At 38.8% G+C, this 17,981-nt stretch overlaps 2 long non-coding RNA genes across 2 annotated transcripts in view; both read right to left on the bottom strand.

Moving 5' to 3' along the window:
- Positions 1 to 4,822: 4,822 nt before the first annotated feature.
- On the bottom strand, positions 4,823 to 14,846 carry LOC141985869 (uncharacterized). Its single transcript, XR_012639042.1, has 4 exons — positions 14,818 to 14,846; positions 12,522 to 12,605; positions 5,218 to 5,286; positions 4,823 to 5,005 (listed from the first exon to the last, which is right to left on the bottom strand). It is a non-coding gene; the product is annotated as an uncharacterized LOC141985869 (long non-coding RNA).
- The window catches only part of LOC141985870 (uncharacterized), a 22,396-nt gene continuing 19,254 nt past the window's right edge, over positions 14,840 to 17,981 (bottom strand). The window contains exon 3 of the long non-coding RNA XR_012639043.1: positions 14,840 to 14,883. This is a non-coding gene — a long non-coding RNA (uncharacterized LOC141985870). The remainder of the gene's footprint in view (positions 14,884 to 17,981) is intronic.

Here is a 17,981-nt window from a genome sequence, read left to right as displayed (position 1 = left end):
TCAAATATTGACCACGTGCCAATCTATGTGCAAAGGGTGAAAGGATATCTATGTGGGAGTGTAACAGGACCCAACTCAGCCTTTTCATGTCTCTGAAATATTCTGTTAAACAGACAATTCAGCCAGGGAAACAAAGGAGGACTTTCTATTGGCTTTGGGTCAGGCTATTTCCCAACCCCCCGCCTCCCGGGTTTTTGCTGAGATGGCAGTAAACAATGAGGTAGGAGATGGAAAAAGCTAGAGAAATTTTCTCTTCAAAATGACCCATTCAATAACCTCCCAAAGTCTTGTTCCTTTCCTTCTACCTCACTTTGTTTTTCAGTGGTTTGCCTTATTTGCTAGCTGAACATATTCCAACCCCCTATTTTTACCAGGGCACACCTCTGAAACCTTTATTTGTTGTGAATGATGAGATTTTAAAAAGGCACTCATCTGCTATGCTGGACACCTTTAAAATGATTTAAAATGACAATTCAACCAAAAAAACAAAACATATAGCAACCACCACCACCACAACACTGGAAAAACTGCAGCTAAACTCCACCCAAGTACAATCAAATAGGTGGGACTTTCCTCATCAAATCACCACCAACATTGTTTGGATCTTCCCATTTAGGAATTTCACCAAAAAGTCACAATATAGCTGTAATTATTTTTTCAAATATTGTAAAAATGCAGAAAGTAGATTTTATTGAAGAGAAGTAGAATATCAACCACACTCTAAACTTGTTTATTGGACAATTTCATGGCCCAAACCCTGGATCTGAACACCTCCAGACTTGAGGTATGACAGCAATGGAACCTAGCACTGGAACCCAGAGCCAAGTCCAGCCCACCACTATAATGGGCCAACTAAAATCCTAGATACACAGACCCTCCCCTCAAATTATGGAAGATTTTTTTTCTCCCCCAAAAACTCGAGTTCAAGATTTTGAGGCATGGGCCCATCTCCATTCATAACATTTTTTCTGTTTCATCACTTCTCCTATTGGTCTGCCTCTTCTCTTTTTCCTTCTTCAGAGAAGTCTGTTTTCCAAAACATGAGTGCATATGCAGCTACTGCTGACAAGCTAGCAAATTCGCTGCCAGATTTTCAAACCTAAAAGTCTGCCAGTGACAACTGACGTGCCACTCGTTCAGCAGCAAATGTCACTTGGAAGTCTTTCCTCTGGGAACTCACCTTGTTCAATCCTGTCCATTTAATGAGCCATGGAGATCTAGAAAATCACTCTCTCTTCATTTATAATTTTCAGTGCAACTGTTAGTGTTGGAATTGAGCATGGCTTCTGGAAGCAGCATGTTCCATTCACTCTCAAACCAGCCAGCTGTGCCACCAGAGAGGAAGCTATTGGAATAGATTTCCTAGAGCTGTTGTTGTGGAAGCATGACTATACTCAAGACCAAAGTATCCTTTGGCATAAGGCCATAAAAATCAAATATTTTCTTACTCACAACAGCAAACCAATCTGATATGTAGCTGCAGGCTTTGCTCTGTGTTGTGGCCTAATATAATGGTAACTGTTCAAATTGGAACTTGGGCCAAATTCATTTCTCGTGCAATTCCTTTTGGCAACAGGAATGCATTTGGCCCCTTGTTTCCAACTGAGTTGATTTTGAGTAAACATTTTATAACATATGGAACAAAGTAGAACATATGGAACCATCAGTTTTTCCTTTTCTTGATGAAAATGAGGATCTTTATTTTCATATTTTCAAGCAATCTTTACATTGTTTTCCAAAACTTCCACCACATAAACACGTATGTTTCCCATACTATGTTATACATTTCAAACCATTACAAAAATTGACTTATTATTGCACTTGTGGACATTGTTAAGCGTCATTCCATCCTAGTGACATCATTGTTTCCATAGCAACTAATGTACTTCAAATGGAAAAAGCAAAGAGAAACTATAGAAAGGACAACAGTTGAAAAAAATAAGTGGCATAAACTAAATTTGGCTATTACGGTATGCTTCTGCTAACCATTTATTCTGTCCCTGGTTCAGGAAAATCTGCATAACTCACCTGAGGTTCTCTCAGTGAAGAGCAAAGCAAACATCCAAAATTCTTTGAAGTGAAATCTTCTGAGCACACCACTCCATCATGTGGAGAGGAAATATGTTCTAGAGGGGAAAACTACAGGAGTAGGGAGTGTCAGTGGAGCTGGTTATTTTTCTGGCTGTGCTCCTGAATGATTGCATGGCCTTGGTTTCCCCATCTGTAAAATTAGGATAACGACACTCTCCTACCTCTCAGGAATTTCTGACCCTTAATTCAATCATGGTTATAAAGTGTTTTGAGACTCTTAGATGGAAAGTACTAATTAAATGCATATTATATTCTTTATTTATATGGGATAGGAAAGCTGGAAAAAATGAAATTTTTGTTTGGATAAACACTCACAAGCTCAGATGCTTATCTAAAGCTTATCAAAACCTTTTAAATCCTTCATCCTTTTCTACTTTAAGTCTTCCAATAACTTCTTGGCTCCACTTCTCTTTCCTCAGTTCAAAACATTTCAGTAGGCTTCTCTATTGATCCTAGAACTCTCATTCCATGCTGTAAAATGGCTGCCCTTCTTGCAACCTTACCACTGAAAATACTGTTGCCACTAACTTCAGATTTCACCCGTCATTCTGTGCCCAGTGAGCAATACTTTAATATCGTAGCAACTGGAGACCAGCGAAGAGGCCAATGAAGTTTTTGGGTCTTGCAATAATAACTTCAAAGGTAAGGGATTTGAGGGAATAGGAATATAAGAACATAAGAATGGCCATACTGGGTCAGACCAAAGGTCCATCCAGCCCAGTATCCTGTCTACTGACAGTGGCCAATGCCAGGTGCCCCAGAGGGAATGAATCTAACAGGTAATGATCTAGTGATCTCTCTCCTGCCATCCATCCCCACCCTCTGACAAATGGAGGCTAAGGACACCATTCCTTACCCATCCTGGCTAATAGCCATTAATGGACTTAACCTCCATGGATTTACCCAATTCTCTTTTAAACCCTGTTATAGTCCTAGCCTTCACAACCTCCTCAGGCAAGGAGTTCCACAGGTTGGCTGTGGGCTGTGTGAAGAAGAATTTCCTTTTATTTGTTTTAAACCTGCTACCCATTAATTTCATTTGGTGGCCCCTAGTTCTTATATTATGGGAACAAGTAAATAATTTTTACCCTTATTCACTTTCTCCACACCACTCATGATTTTATATACCTCTATCATATCCCCCCTTAGTCTCCTCTTTTCCAAGCTGAAAAGTCCTAGCCTCTTTAATCTCTCCTCATATGGGACCCGTTCCAAACCCTTAATCATTTTAGTTGCCCTTTTCTGAACCTTTTCTAATGCCAGTATATCTTTTTTGAGATGAGGGGACCACATCTGTACGCAGTATTCAAGATGTGTGCGTACCATGGATTTATATAAGGGTAATAAGATATTCTCCGTCTTATTCTCTCTCCCTTTTTTAATGATTCCTAGCATCCCGTTTGCTTTTTTGACTGTCACTGCACACTGCGTGGATGTCTTCAGAGAACTATCCATGATGACTCCAAGATCTTTCTCCTGATTAACTGTAGCTAAATTAGCCCCCCATCATATTGTATGTATAGTTGGGGTTATTTTTTCCCCAATATGCATTACTTTACATTTATCCACATTAAATTTCATTTGCCATTTTGTTGCCTAATCATTTAGTTTTGTGAGATCTTTTTTGAAATTCTTCACAGTCTGCTTTGGTCTTCACTATCTTGAGCAGTTTAGTATAGTCTGCAAACTTTGCCACCTCTCTGTTTACCCCTTTCTCCAGATCATTTATGACTAAAAAAGTTGAATAGGATTTGTCCTAGGACTGACCCTTGGGGAACTAGTTACCTCTCTCTATTCTGAAAATTCACCATTTATTCCTACCCTTTGTTCCCTGTCTTTTAACCAGTTCTCAATCCATGAAAGGATCTTCCCTCTCATCCCATGACAACTTAATTTACGTAAGAGCCTTTGGTGAGGGACCTTGTCAAAGGCTTTCTGGAAATCTAAGTACATGATGTCCACTGGATCCCCCTGGTCCACATGTTTGTTGACCCCCTCAAAGAACTCTAATAGATTAGTAAGACATGATCTCCCTTTACAGAAACCATGTTGACTTTTGCGCAACAATTTATATTCTTCTATGTGTCTGACAATTTTATTCTTTGCTATTGTTTCAACTAATATGTTGGAAGGAAAAAGGCTGAGGAAAAGAACAAGGGCTTATTGGAGGGTTATTGGTTGGAGTGAAATAACTAGGGGGTAAAGTTTTCAAAAGCAATGAAAGTCATTTATAGCTGGTCTTAATTTCCATAATAAGCTACATTGGTATAACACCTTTATACCGGCATAACTGCCTCCACATTATATGGTTGTACAGCTTTAACTATATCAGTTTCTAAACCATGTAGTTAGCAGTACAGAAACTGTGTTTAGACCAGCTTGTAGGCACTTTAATAAAATTATCCATGGATCTTTTAGAGATTTGTGGGGAAGCCAGGATAGTTAAAAGGCTATTGGAGGGCTGCAGTGAGAAGGGAAAGAGAAATATAAAGCCACACTAGGAGAAAGGGGAAGAGGCTTAACCGCACTGCAAAAAATATTTAGGTTTGGCTTGGTTCATAGGTTGGGAAAAGCTTTGAGATACATACTTTCTGGAACAGATTCATCCATCCTTAATCACTTAAGTACAGAAAACTCTGATTATATTTAATAGGTTTTGAAATGAGACCTGCTAGGAAGAGCTGACAAGTGTAGGTGTACAGAGGAGCCGTACAGATCTTATTCCCTCCTAAATAATTCCCCATAAACTGTGTCAACTTTCATTAGCTAAAATAAACACTACAACTGCTGCAGAGCTTAGATTTCCAGCACAACAATCCCGAGTAACAATTGCTTCTGTGCTTATATTCCAGAAAGCTTAAACAATAGATAGCCGCAGATTTACATTTTCTTTAGTGTCTTTCCAGCAATAACCCTTCAAAAAGAAAAAAAAAAGTTTTGTGTTCACGGAGCTGAAAATAAATGTAAATGAAATAGATGATTCTGTGATTCTAGATTAAAGGAAAAAAGAAAACAGTTAGAAAGTGTTGGGCATTGATATGCAACATTAACCCCTCTTGTGGATCCTGACATGAGTCCAACTCTGATTTAACAGGAGCACTGCCCTTTGAGTGACATTCTACTCACCATCAAGCTACAGCTTCTCTGGATATAACCTCTTGCCTGGAAACGGAGGTCAGCTGAAAACTCTTCATTCTGGAAATGACACCAGAAAACACGACAGTACTGATGCTCACATACAAATAATAAGAGGATGTAGTATTTTGGTCTGTTTGCAGTCAGCAGACACACACATATTTGGAGGTACATAACATTCTGCAAAGCTACCTGGGTCTAGCCCTGTGTAATTCAACGTCCTCCACTTAATTCAATAATTTGATTAAAACCTCTAGAACCAAGTCATTTTTGTTTTTTTAAAAAAACACACACAAACATACACACGTGCACAGACTCATTCTTTATTTTGATGATTTGGGGATGAAATTCACCCCAGGACAGAAAACCTGCACAAGGCAATCTGCACTTCTCAAGCCCTCTGTCTCCAATTCTATGCTGGATTTTTGCCAAAAAAATTTCCATAAACGTATTTAACTGATAGGTAATTACAAAAGGAACATTAATTTCAGTGTTACTTTCTGCCATCTAAAAGATGATATATTTGCATGTGGGCAGCTGTACGTTGTACGAGGGCGCGTTCAATCATAGGCTGATGATAGATTGTTAGTGGCATAACATCTGTATAAAGAAAATGACCTGCTCCCAGACATTGCTATTTGTAGCCCTTTCGCCACTTTTAAAGAGGCATGGGCAATAATATATTCTTGTGACAATAAATAACCTCACTACCATTTTTACAGTGTTTTACTTCTTTCCATTTTCACCATCCCTTGGAGCAGTGTTGCAAAAAGGCTGAAAAGTTGTACACTATATTTTATGGGTAAGGAATAAATGAATAAGGTTAAACTCTCCCTTTATTGATCATAGGCTGCTCTCCTTTGTTAAAATGATAAGGCTAAATAATATCACCTTATTTAAAAGTTAGAGCTTGCCAAAAATGAGCACAGGCACTGCAGGCACTAATTGATTGCCTTGTCCACATAGATGGCAACCTGCTAGCAAGTAATAAGGTTTGCAAAGCTATTTATGTATTTCATTCTAGCTATCTAAAGCTAATTGATGTAATCAGACAGACTATTTGACAATATTCACCTAAACTGGAATAAACAGCAGGTCATTCTTCCATTAGGAACTGATTATCAGGAGAAACATACAACAGATAAATGATACAGCTAGTTTGCATGTTGAATGAGTGTGATGCGGTATGATTGAATATGGCCATTTATATCATTGCTATTACCACTGCTATACAATTGCAACAAATCTTGTACAAAGTAGGTCATGTAAGGTGTTAATGGGAAAGTTATGATTTGCTCAGTATGATTATCCTGTGTATGTGCACGTACCATCTTTGTACCTAAGCTTATGAATATTGGCCATGGACTTGCATCTTCTATACGTGTTGTATTCCTGGGTAACACCCACCAGATAAGATTTACATCAAAGCCAGATAGCTACCCATGTCTTTGATGGCCCATTAGGGAAACTTAACTCTCACGATGAGCCATAGAAAAAACTTGTCCTGCCCAGATACCTGTTCCTGTGGACCCCTCAGAATTCCAGGCCACCCCCTGTGAGTCATCAAAGCATGTAAGGACATGTGATATGCTCAGGTGACCGTGGAATTCATCTTGGGCCAGTAACTTTCTACAAACAGAAGCTGTGAGCTTTGTTTGAGACAGTAACATTTCATGCACATGACAGAGGATATAAAAGACCCCTGAAACATCTCCATCTGGTCTTCATTTCCTGCTTCATTTCTCTGGACTGTATTTCTAACAAGGAAGCTTTGAACAAGGATTCATGACCCCTGATATGCTAGGGTAATTTTCAGAGAGACTTTTGCAAGCTAGCAGTTTATTCCATCACTGATATGATCTTGATCTGTGAACGCTGAAAAATCATTTCTATGTATATGAGCTATTAACCATTAATATCTCTCTTCTTTTCTTTTATTATTAAACCTTTAGTTTTTAGTTAATAAAGGATTGGCATGAGCATATTTCTTGGATAAGATCTGGGTCATACATTGACCTGGCTAAGTGGCTGATCCTTTGGGATTGGAAGGACCCTATATCTGGTGAACCTGGTGTTCAGTAACCATTCATCATAAAGTCCAGTGGCTGGGTGGTGAGCCAAGGGCTGGAACGCCTAAGGAGGCTGCAGTTTTCATTTTTTGTTGACCAGTGTGGTGAGACAGAAGCTCACTTTCATTACTGGCTTGGTATAAGCCGGTTTGGAGGTGAGTCTCTCCCATTTCTCATCAGTTTGTCCTAAATTTGGTATTCTCAGCTGTGACCCACTGAGGCACAGTGACAGTGAGCCCCACCAGAAGGAGATTTTATGGATCTCAGTGACAACAGTGTATTTATGTAAATAAAATAACTGTGGATTTACACCAGTGTAGCTGAATCAGGATCTGGCCCCCTATATCTGTTTGTCTGAGGTTTTTCTGAGGTGCCTATCATCATGTGTCTAAGTGCCACTGGATCATAAAATGGAAAACTTCCCAATTAGTTGTGCTGCTGAAGATGATCTTCTCTATTAATATTCTGTTTGTTAGTTCACTAAACAACACTTATCATGTACACAGAAAGTGTCTAACTTCTGAAGTTGTCTGTCTTAATGCACACAAATTTGAATTAAATTGGCCCTAAAGATTATGATCTAACATGATTTAATGGCAGTGATAGACGCCTCCTTCATAAAATCAGATTGGAAATGAAAGGCTGGATGTTATAATTTTTATGCTTCAACTGTTATTACTAGTTTCTGTGCTTCAACAACTTGACAACTTACGTTTGCCCCGCAAAGGAATAATTCTGGCAGATGATATTGGCTATTAGCTATATATTCTGTCCATTATATATTTTGAATGTGGGCAGTTTCATTCCAGTTACTTATATCATGGCCATTATCAGGAAACTAGAAAAAAAAATACTTTGCCTGCTTGTGCTCCAAAAGCTATTCTAGAAAGCTCAAGAAATGAGACAAAGCACATTTGGTAATCAAAGGTAATCAAAACAAAAAACATGCAAATCTCTCAGAAAGTCTGTTCTTCAGCAAATGCATATGCAAACTGACACGAAAGTACTTTTTAGTTTTGATTATTTTCTATTCTCCACTCTAATGCTCTCTTGGAAGCTTTGAAACAAAGGTCGGGATCATGAAAAGTCTTGTTCAGTTTTGTGGGTGCAATTTCATGCCTGAAGCTACATGTTGGAGTAAATGCCACCGATTTTTAATGTGAGCATCTGGTTTCAATGCAGGAGTCTTAGGGACAGATTTGAAAAGATAATTCCCATTTTGCAATTGCCATTTCTTCTGGGCTTAAACTCAATGAAGTTGGAGAGGGTTCAGGTCAATGCTTTATATAAATATATGATTTACTCTCCATTCTCCAAAACTTAAACCAATCTTGTCTTGTTATGCTAAATTTTGTCTGTTCTATAAAGCAGACAGCCGTTACTTTCCTTATTATCTGAATTACAAGTCAATATGCTGGTCCCTTGTTTGCTTCCTTCTTTCTGAAGCAAAGCACAGATCTAGGCTTTGTTTCCTACTCCCGCTCACAGTACTAGCTCTGTTAGATCTAGGCTTTGTTTCCTACTCCCGCTCACAGTACTAGCCCTGTTAGATCTAGGCTTTGTTTCCTACTCCTGCTCACAGTACTAGCCCTGTTCCAGCAAGCATAAAGCAATGGACCGGATGCGCTAGTGGTGGTACAAAGTAGTGCTAATTAAACCTTTCCGCCCCAGCATGACCCTTTGAACTCTAGGGAGGATTCATCCAAAAGAAAAGTAGCTTTAATTTTCTTCCAGAGACCAACAGGAACCCCACTAGGAACCTGATCCACCTCCCTCTAAGACAATGAGAGTTTTTCCATTGTTCTCATTAGTAGCTGTGTCTGCCTTAACAGAGGCTGGTGAAAGAATGCACTGAGTCAGTACATCCCCTTAGCTGCTCTGCCTATAAATCCTTACTGGCCAGTGTAGATTGGCTTCCCCTGGCTCACCTGAAGAAAAGATTGCAGTTGCTTTGTAACCCTGTAATTTCCTCCAGTGGACTTTTCCCTGCTAGGATCCTGCACTAATGTTATTCCCCAAGAAAAATAAACCCAGTGCAAACCCTGCACTAGTGTCAACTCAGGCTGAGTGTGGTTCAATATTAAGTTCCACAGAAAACAGTTGCAAGATGTAATTTGTTTGTAGTTTCCATTAAAATGTTCACTAGATTCTTTTCTCATAAAAGATATACTTGAGTCAAATCGGACAGTCTCTACGCAAAGGAATAAATGGACACAAATCTGACATCAGGAACCCTAACATTCAAAAACCAGTAGGAGAACACTTCAATCTCCCTGGACACTCCATAACAGAACTAAAGGTGGCCATTCTTCAACAAAAAAACCTTCAACAACAGACTCCAATGTGAAACAGCAGAACTGGAATTAATTTGCAAACTGGACACCATCAGATTAGGCCTGAATAAAGACTGGGAGTGGTTGGGTCATTATAAAACCTAAACCTAATTTCCCCAATACTAATTTCCCCCTACTGTTACCTCACACCTTCTTATCAGCTGTCTGAAATGGGACACTCTCATTACCACTTCAAAAGTAATTTTTCCTCCCTTAGTATCCTGCTGTCAATTGAATTGTCTCATTAGACTAACCTCACACTTGGTAAGGCAACTCCCATCTTTTCATGTATTTATACCTGCTCCTGTATTTTCCACTCCATGCATCTGATAAAGTGGGTTGTAGCCCACAAAAGCTTATGCCCAAATAAATTTGTTAATCTCTAAGGTGCCACAAGGACTCCTCATTGTTTTTAATTGAGTCATAAGGGCATTTCCCAGGAGTTTCAAATCATTTCAAAGTATGCCAGATTGTGGCTCAGACCTATTTTTATTATTTGTAGTCATAATTTGTATTGTAACTAGAGGCCAGATAAATATACCCTTTAGAAACAGTTGACATATATAGAGAAGACAGGATTGGCCAATGAGTCAAAGATTGGATATGGATTGGGTTTAGGCTAAGGTTCGAGTTTGATGCCAAACCAGGGCTAAGGATTGCATTCATATTTCATGAAGACAAAAATCTGGAAATTGCAATCATATGAGATCAGATGTTTTAAGTGAGATGTATGCCCTATTGTTCTGACCTCTTGTAATAATGGCCATTCTCAAGAAATGGTGACTACCTCTACACCAGAACTTGGAAATAGACCTCCTCCCATATGGAATCTGTTTTGAAACTGAAACCATTGGGGCCCATTTAAATCCAGAAACCTCACATGAATCGGAATTCCTCAGAATTTAAGATCCCAATCTTGTTTCAGCTCTAGAAGACAGTCATTTTGGGAAGGAGAGAACTTTACAGTATGTGACAGCTACCAATCTTGGATGGCTTCATTCACTTGCCCCAAAAGGAGAGTAAAAGGTGCTTTTGTATTTCCATCAGCTACTGTTAATGAAGACCTGCAGGTGGTTTGTGCTGCTCACAACTTCATTCAAGCTTTCTAAAGCCTGTGTAGTTTATATATATTGTACACATTTAAAATCTCAATACAACATGTAGTGCACAGAGGATAAATATTGCATGTTAGCATTTACCTGGGAAGGTCTTGCTCATAGATGCAGAACATGAAAAGAAGAATATTTCCCTCTTCCTGCAGATAACTGGATGCATTTTTCTTTATTTTTTATTTATTTATTTTATTTATTTTTGTAAAAGCCAGGAAACATATTTGCAATTTGTTGTGTAAAATGTTCAACATTGATCACTGAATATGGAATCCTACTGAACACCTCAAGTATTCTAGGTTTCAGAGTAGCAGCCGTGTTAGTCTGTATCCTCAAAAAGAAAAGGAGGACTTGTGACACCTTAGAGACGAACAAATTTATTTGAGCATAAGCTTTCGTGAGCTACAGCTCACTTCATTTGATGCATTCTAATAATTTGGCATGGTTATCTGCATTTCCATCCAGTTAATATACAGTTCTTCTCATAGGATGATTTTGTGACAACAGTCAATGATTCTTGGCTACAAAGATCTTTTTTTAGGATGAAACAATAGGTACTATACTGAGCTATGGTTCTGCATAACAGCTTCTAAAGCTTTGCATTAGCATTATAATTTACTAGTTCTTAAGGCTATTTTCTGTGAATTTAGCAGCTTGTATACTGTGTTAAAATGTCTCTCACAACCCTTGTTATTTGAATCATTTGTTTTAACACTACACAGAATTCACTGCATTCAGCACAGTTACTACTTATATTGTCTTCATTGCTGAACTATTCAACTGAACAAGGGCATTTAGGTATGTTCAGTTTTTTCAGCTCTAATTACATGATCCACTAGCTTTTATAGTTTGTCTGTTTTACAGTAAGGTGCAACGGTCTGGCACAAACACTGAAATAAAGGGTCATCATTTATTTTTCTATATTAGGAATTGTATTTTCATTGTTCACATAGTTAACTATGCAAGTGTCAGAATTCAATGGCTTCGTGATATTATAGACAGAATAATGATGAGCCCTTGGAGAAACTGGATGTGTACTGTTTTGTAGCCTGTCCATCTGAACAGGTGAATAACAAGTAAAAATGTACTAGGTAAGTCACCGCTAATAAGGGCAGGGACGCAAACAAATAAATATATGGATGTAAAATTGCATTTGTGTAATTTCTGCTTATTGTTGTAAAGCTGATGATTAATGTTAGTAACTGTCACATCGGCTGGTAATGACTTAATCTGACACCGTGTGCCCTGCATTAAGTCAATTGTACCGTGAATAATCATGATTAATTTGTGTTCAGGGTGACAGTGAAAAGATCACAGATGATCAATCATGGGTTCCTATGGTTTGGCTGACTTTTTCATTGTTAGGCTACAGACGTGATAGTGCACATAGCTGACTCACTGACAACCTAAGTTATGGGCGTGTGAGCAGGTCATGCTGCCAATGGGTCACTATAGTTCGGGCTGTCTTGTCTAATTATCATTTGAAAAACCCCTGTTAAAATGGAGTCAATATCCATAGTGATTTTACAAAGAGGGCCATTTCAATTGATGCCTCCTACAGTAGAACTCCTGCCACATTATATAGCAACAAAAACAAGCCTTTAGATACTTTTTTTAGTGCATTCCATCCTTCTTGATGAAATAGGGACAATACAATAGCAAGGAGGCAGCAGGTCACCCCAGTATTTCTAATATTGACAGTAATTTATGGTGCGTAGCTAAAGCATTACTCTCAAATTTCCATAAACTAATTTTTACCATGCACCTGACTGAGCCTTGAATACCTGTGGCTGATCCTGTGTGCCTTGATTTCAATCGATACAGTATCAGGACCCTGATGTCTTCCCTCAGAAAGGTAAAGAAGCCTCCTGAAGGGAGAAGAAACCTTTTTAATGTGAATATTAGGTTTGTAAGAAACCTAGAGCCTGGAATAGGCAACTCAGTATTAAAATGAACAATAAATACTCATGAATCCTGGGGCACCGTGTTCAGATGGGCTGCCCAGGGAATCCCAGCAAAAACAGCAGTCATTTGCCATTATCAATGTTTCATGTTTGAGTTTTGATATGTGTCATATGACAATGGTAAAGAATTACAGTCACTTTCTTCTAACACTGAACAGTGAAGTTTATTGGAATAAGAAAAGCAACCTGAGAACATTCTCTCTCTCTCCCAAGTATCTACTGCCTGGCTTACTGTTACAGATCGAAAGAAATAGTACATATATTTTCACACAGTTGCACAGATGAGATGTGAGTAAATGCTTGGCAGAAGTTTGGCAAAGCAATAAAAAGACGTACAAGTCTGAAACATTTGTTAGAGAGATATACTTGTGTCACATCTATACTTCTTTCAGTATTTAATATTCCAGTATTAAAGCGGAGAAATTATGCAGAAATGATCTGTCTGTATCAATTATATGGAACTGCTACATTATGTCCAGAACAATTATGGTAATGGTTTCCCACTAAATTATTTTCAGAGTCAGTTAGTCCTTGGTCATGGTCATCATTTGTGAAATAATCATGGACTGGAAATATTGTTCACTCCTGGATAACTGTGACTTTGCCACATTTACTACTGGAACCAGGGAATCAAACCCTGTGAAAATCTCACTTCTGTTATTTAAACAATAAATCATTTCTACTCATTAGCTGGTGCTTACAATAAGAGAAACATTTTCAGTCGGCCTCCTTAATTGTATCTGCAATGTTTGAGTTTATTGTGTATGCAAAACTTTACTTTTGTGTAAGCAAACTACCACTTCTATGTGAACCCTGAGTGAGCACCTTTAGCTCCAGCTACTTGATACATACACGCGTATATGTGGTACTTTTCATGCACAAACACACATGCATTCAATATTGTGGACAGCGTTAAGTATATTAATTAGGTCGTGAAAGTGAATCCATGATGGAGCTGAAGAAAGTATCAAGCTGAAGGAGTTCATTTACTGAAATATGAACAGAAGGTATTGGTATGGTGATGTGATTAGAGCTGGTCAAATTATTATTTGCAAAGAATATTAATCATGAATACTATTTGTTGTAACCTCAGTTATTTTCCATTCACAAACAAATCCCGATTTCTGTGAATATTACATTTTGTTTGTTATTCCCAAGCATTCATCAACTAGTTTATGTGAACAAATTTCAGATTCTCCTTTGTTCACCAAAGATTTGATCCTGCACCCTCTGAATCAATAGGAATACTACCATGGAAGTCAATGAGAATGCAGGAACAGACCCCCCAACAATACACTTCAGCTATTTGCAGTGTTTAATTTGTAATGAAAGAGATGCCAGGGCTCAAGCAATTATATGCCAGGTCTCAAGCTATATTTTACATTCATAACTGATGCAGTAAGTGCAGAGGTGCTGGGGCTCTGAATTGCTAAGCCTAGCCTGGCAAGACCTGGCATAAATTAAGCATTGGCTATTTGGTATTTGTAATTAATTATATGTGACTGGTCAGCTAAATTCCATAATATTTGTTTCTGCTCCCTACCAAATAACAAACAATGCATTTCTGGTATGAATTTTTCAAGCATGCTAAAACTCAGTTTTGGACATTTACACATATATGTAGCAGCATCTAAATATGAAACATATGATCCCACAAATAGGACTGAAGCAAAAATTTAGCTTCCATTTATGAAAATATTTAAATCACTTATTATTCAACCAGATCTATACAATTTGTCATGTGTTCCTGCAGTTTTCTTCCCACATCATCATTCTGAGGAGGAAAAAGCTGTACTATATAAACTTCCATTTTCTGTAGATTGTATTACATCTTATACACTCAGTGTCATCTAATCCACTTACTAACCCATGGATGATGGTCCTTACTGAATATTTCCTAGTGTTATTTCTAGCCTTCGGATGTAAAAATATTTAGCTACTAACCCCCTTCCCACTCCCAAACCCCCACACACTTCAGCAGTACATTCTTTTCAGGAAAACACATGTCTGAAGCTAAGCACCTGCATAAGTGTTTTGCTTCATAGGGATGGACTTCAGCATGTGCTTAAATTGCTTTATTGGAGTAAAGACACAGGAGAAAGACAGAAAGAAATACCTTTTGAAACCATTCGCTGTGATTCTTTTGCTGGCCATCAGCTAGATGTGAAAGAAATTTTCAGAGCTATTTGAAAAGAATAGACAATTGAAGGAAACAACTTTTCTAAAAAACAACGAGGGGTCCGGAGACAAGGAGACTAACAGGTTTTTCTAAAAGTTCCTAATCAAGAATAGCTCAGGCCAAAATAGTTCTAGGTCATATAATGAAACAAATATGCACTATATAGCAAAGAGAAAATAAGGGATGAATTTTTTTAAAAGAGTGATAGATGCCAAAAAGTCTTTGTATCTTATGTTTGTTTCCTTTCATTTCTGCATGATTTGACAGCAGACATTTGTTTCTCCTCTGGCAGAAGACTGTCCAATGAATGCCAAGTTGCTTACAATTGGAAACTATCCCCTATCATCCACCTCCCAATAAAGCTACCCTGCGGAATTTTAAACTAGAGACTTCACATCATGAAGAGCCATTGTTCAGATTAGATTACCACATCAAAGCATGCCCCTCTAATTTATTTGTCATGCTGCTTTAGCCTACACAAATTCCATCCTGAATGATATTAAGCACCCTGGCTCCATTACGTCTGCATTTTTTAAAAAACATTTTCAAGAAAAATGGAGTCATTTAATGTAAAGATTTGCTCGTGTAGCACAGGGTAATCCATTAATGTAAATGATTTGTTACTGCACTCCCAGTGGGCCATCATTAACACTGATGATTTGTTACCACACTGCAAGTATTCCAACCCCTCTGGCAAAGTGATGGTAACCTTGGGCATACAGTGCTGTATGGGAGGAGGCCAGATCATGAAACAGGCACTGTGGAGACTTTTTTATATGCAAAACAGATGCAGTAAGGCAGAGTGTTTCATCATCCTAAAATTAATCATTTTATGGCCTACATCCTACTGCATGCTATTGGTACAATCAGACATAAATAGGGGAGTAATCATACCCACCTCACCGCATATGCGGGAAGTGTTATTGTGAAACATAAAGGGGACATTAATCTAAGCCATATTATGCTGTACTTTCAAGATACAGATCCCTATTTCAAGTATAAAGAAAAGGAGTACTTGTGGCACCTTAGAGACTAACAAATTTATCTGAGCATAAGCTGCAGCTCACTTCATCGGATGCCACAAGTACTCCTTTTCTTTTTGCGAATACAGACTAACACGGCTGCTACTCTGAAACCTATTTCAAGTATAATTATTATGCTAACTAAATTCCTACACAAACATTAATTGAAAAACGAAAGACAGACTGTGACCTCCTCTAGCTCACTTCATCCTCCTACAGCAAAAGGAGATGACAGGGAAGGGATGTGGCGGCTAGCGGACTGTCCCTTAGGAACTGCTGTCTGTTGGTACAATAGACTTGGAGCTTCTTGAGCCTTCTCTAGGATAGAGCTTAGGAAGAGAATAAACAGTGTGAACAGTTCTCTAATATTCCCCCGCCCCCCCTCGGACTGTGCTCAATTAAGTGCAGCAGAGAATCCACCCTTAAATCCATAGTGAGGTTAACTAAAGAAAGATTCTAGCATGCAAAACCTCTTAAAATTCAAAACATTGTTGCAAAAAAAAAAATCCATTCAGTTACATGAATCTCTTTTGTTCATAGTACAGTAGCAGCTACTACTGAGTGATACAGTCCCTATGGTACCAGATGTCAGTGCAAATAAGAACGTCCCTGTCTCATCTGCAAAAGAACATCTCTCTATAAGATGAGCACAATAAGTTTCAGATGAGGACACTTTAACATCCTTGTAATGGGGTGGTCATCTGCTTCTGCCAGAGGGGCTGAAAACAGCCCAGGAGAGGGCTGTGGCTGGGGGGGGCCAAGCAGCTCCCAGGCTGATTGGGGAAGTAGGCACAGCTGGGGCCATGCCCCAACAGACCACAGCTGGCCCTTATAAAAGGACTGTGCCTTAACCATACAGCTAAGGGTAGCCTAGAATGCCTTCTTACCTGTAAGGGATTAAGAAGCTCAAATAATCTGGTTGGTCCCTGACCAAAAGAACCAATGGGGACAAAAGATACTTTCAAATCTACGAGGGGAGAGGTTTGTTTTGTGCTCTTTGTTTGTGTGTTCTCTAAGGAAAGCAGAGAAGCATCAGGTCAAAAAACTCCTTCTCCTGTACAAGTCTCTGATATTACAAAAAGAGTAAGTAAATAAGTCAAGGTGTGTTAGATTACCTTTTGTTTTCAACTTGAGAATTTTCCCTTTGCTAGAGGGAGGTTTATCCCGTTTCTCTCTCTCTCTCTGTAACTTTGAAACTAAAGCTACAGGGGGTTCCTCTGTGTTTTTGAATCTGTTATTCTGTGAAGTATTTACCATCCTGACTTTACAGAGATGATTCTTTTAGCTTTTCTTTATATAAAATTCTTCTTTTAAGAACCTGATTGATTTTTTTTCATTGTTCTTAAGATCCAAAGGTTTGGGTCCATGTTCACCTGTACCAATTGGTGAGGATATTATTCTCAAGCCTTCCCCAGGAAAGGGGGTATAGGGGTTGGGGAAATATTTTGCGGGAATAGGACTCCAAGTGGTCCTTTCTCTGATTCTTTGTCTAAATTACTTGGTGGTGGCAGTATACTGTTCAAAGACAAGGTGGAATTTGTGCCTTGGGACAGTTTTTAACCTAAGCTGGTAAAAATAAGCTTAGGGGGTCTTTCATGCAGGTCCCCACATCTATACCCCAAAGTTCAGAGTGGGGAAGGAACCGTGACCAGCTGTGAGCCAGACGCTCAGACAGTCTCCTCTAGCTGTGGAGAGAGATGGGCCTGGTCGCTAGGGAGCATACCAGTGTACCTGAGGTGAAGCAGGGCTGGGGAAGGCCAGAGCAGCTGGGAGGCTCCAGGCTGGAAAAGCCCCAGGCTGCAGGCCTGGCAGATGGCCTACGACAGGGTACTGGGGTTGCAACAGAGCAGCCCAAGTGTTGGATCATATTAAAGAAGTTCTGTATTAAAATCACAAATGAGTTTGATTCCCCATAGTTTAAATTCCAGGGTATTACTAATTAAGAGGTCTCTTGGTTTTTGGTACTGTTTCTCTCCCTCTGTATGTGAAACTTGCAAGCTGCTAATTGCGTTAGTACATTCTAAGACAGAGTCTGTTCTCAAAGCAATTCACAGAGAGAGACTCAAAGCAATACTCTAA

This window comes from Natator depressus, chromosome 4, assembly GCF_965152275.1.
Source record: "Natator depressus isolate rNatDep1 chromosome 4, rNatDep2.hap1, whole genome shotgun sequence".
In the NCBI taxonomy this organism is placed as follows: Eukaryota; Metazoa; Chordata; order Testudines; family Cheloniidae; genus Natator; species Natator depressus.
Note: the sequence above shows the minus strand (reverse complement) of the source record. Positions and strands in the feature narration are given on the sequence as shown.